Source organism: Otolemur garnettii, unplaced genomic scaffold (assembly GCF_000181295.1).
Source record: "Otolemur garnettii isolate 467f Iridium unplaced genomic scaffold, OtoGar3 scaffold00032, whole genome shotgun sequence".
NCBI lineage: Eukaryota > Metazoa > Chordata > Mammalia > Primates > Galagidae > Otolemur > Otolemur garnettii.
In genome coordinates, this window is record NW_003852427.1 from 11685327 (window position 1) to 11687330 (window position 2004).

Consider the following 2004-nt stretch of genomic DNA (forward strand, 5'->3'; position numbering starts at 1 on the left):
AGTGCCCTACTCCTCTGAGCCACAGGCACCACCTATGTCACCAGTTCTATTAAACCTTTCACTTAAAGTCCTAATGAGTGAAACTAGAAAAGAAAAAGAAATACAACTAGAAAATAAGAAGTAAAACTGTCTTTATTCACAGATCACATAATCATATATGCTGAAAATTCTAAGGAATCCACAAAATAGCTACTAGAATTAATAAATGAAGTTTTCATGGTGGCAGGTCACAAGATCAAAATAGAAAAACAAATTCTATCACTACATACTAGCAAAAAACCCCTGGAAATTGAAATTTTAAAAACCACTTAAAATAAAACATACACCTAAAGCTAACTAATAAGAAATTACAGTAAGGTTGCACGATATAAGTTAATATACAAAAGTTGATTGCTTCAAGAAGAATTGTAGTAGAAAATAAAACAACTCATAGAATGGAATGCAATATACTCCTTTAAAAAGTATTAGGTAGACAGAAATTGATAAAAAGATACAGTTCTAGAAACATATTTATATATATTTTTTGTGCACAAATAAACACATTGAAAAGAGGAGTAAGAGTTAGAAAATGGCATCCTTTTGATATCATTTTTATATCATATCTAGTCTGTTTTGTGTATGTTTTTTAGTAGACATAGTCAAGCTGTAAAATTTTAATTCAGGTTTAATATGAATACATAGAAATGCATAAGTCATAATCGTGCTTGGAAAGAATGACCCACAGTGAACATATATATGTACCCACTGTCCATGTCACCAAGTGGAACATTACCACTAGCAGAGGAGAAGTCTCTCCATATAACTGATTCCCTCTCTCATTCTGAAAGTCATAATTCACAGCACCCTATTTGCCTGCTTGTAAACAGTAAATAAATCAAATCTTTATTATGTAAAAAAATAAAAATAAAAAATAACAAAAGTTGATTGCTTTCTTATATGCCAGCAATAAACAATTTGAATTTGAAATGAAGACATAAGACCATCAGACACAGTGGCTGATACCATGGTGGCTCCCAACAACATGGAAGGCTGAGGTGGGAAGATCATTTGAGACCAAGAGCTCCAGATCTGCTTAGCCAATATAGCAAGACCCCCCATTTCTAAAAGAAAAAAAAAATTAATAAGAAAAAATTGCCAGGTATGGTGGCATGAATCTGTAGTCCCAGTGACTTGGAAGGCTGAGGCAGGAAGATCACTTGAGTCAAGAGTTCTAGGTTAGGCTGGGCGAGGTGGCTCATGCCTACAATGCTAGCACTCTGGGAGGCTGAGGTATGTGGATTGCTTGCGTTCAGGAGGTCAAGACCACCCTGAGCAAGAGTGAGACCCCTATCTCTACTAAAAATCAAAAATTAGCAGGCGTCATAGGGGGCCCTGTAGTCCCTGCTGCTGGGGAGACTGAGGCAAGAGGATTGCTCAAGCCCAAGAGTTTGAGGTTGCTATGAGCCACGACACTCTACTCAGGGTGACAGAGTGAGACTCTGTCTCAAAAAAAAAAAAAAAGAGTTCTACATCACAGTGAGCTGTGATCACACCACTGCGCTCCAGCATCGGTGACAAGGTTTTACTTGTCTCTATGAAGCCACAATAATCAAGAGTGTGGTACTGGCAAAAATAGAAAAACAGATAAGAGAATAGAATAGACAGTGCAGAAATAGAACCATAACCATACGAATGTAGTCAACTAATATTTTGGGACAAAGACAATTCAGAGTAAAGAAATGGCCTTTTCAACAAGTGAGGCCAAGTGAATTAGATATCTACATGAAAAAAAATCTAGATACAGATTTTACACCTGTTACAAAAATTAAGTCAAAATAGATCACAAACTTAAACATAAAATGCATAATTATAAACTAGAAGAAAGTAAAGAGAAAAATCTAAGTGATCTTAGATTTGGCAATGACTTTTTTAGATACAACAGTAAAAGAATGATCCTTTAAAAAAAGTGATAGGCAGACTTCATTAAAATTAAAAACTTTTCCTCTAGACCAGGTACAGTGGCTC

The 2004-nt window shown here is 35.4% G+C and overlaps 1 protein-coding gene across 6 annotated transcripts in view; it reads right to left on the bottom strand.

Annotated features, from left to right (window-relative positions):
• TFDP2 (transcription factor Dp-2) overlaps nt 1–2004 on the bottom strand; it is a 129529-nt gene that overhangs the window by 103746 nt on the left and 23779 nt on the right. The gene's annotated exons all lie outside the window — the stretch shown is intronic.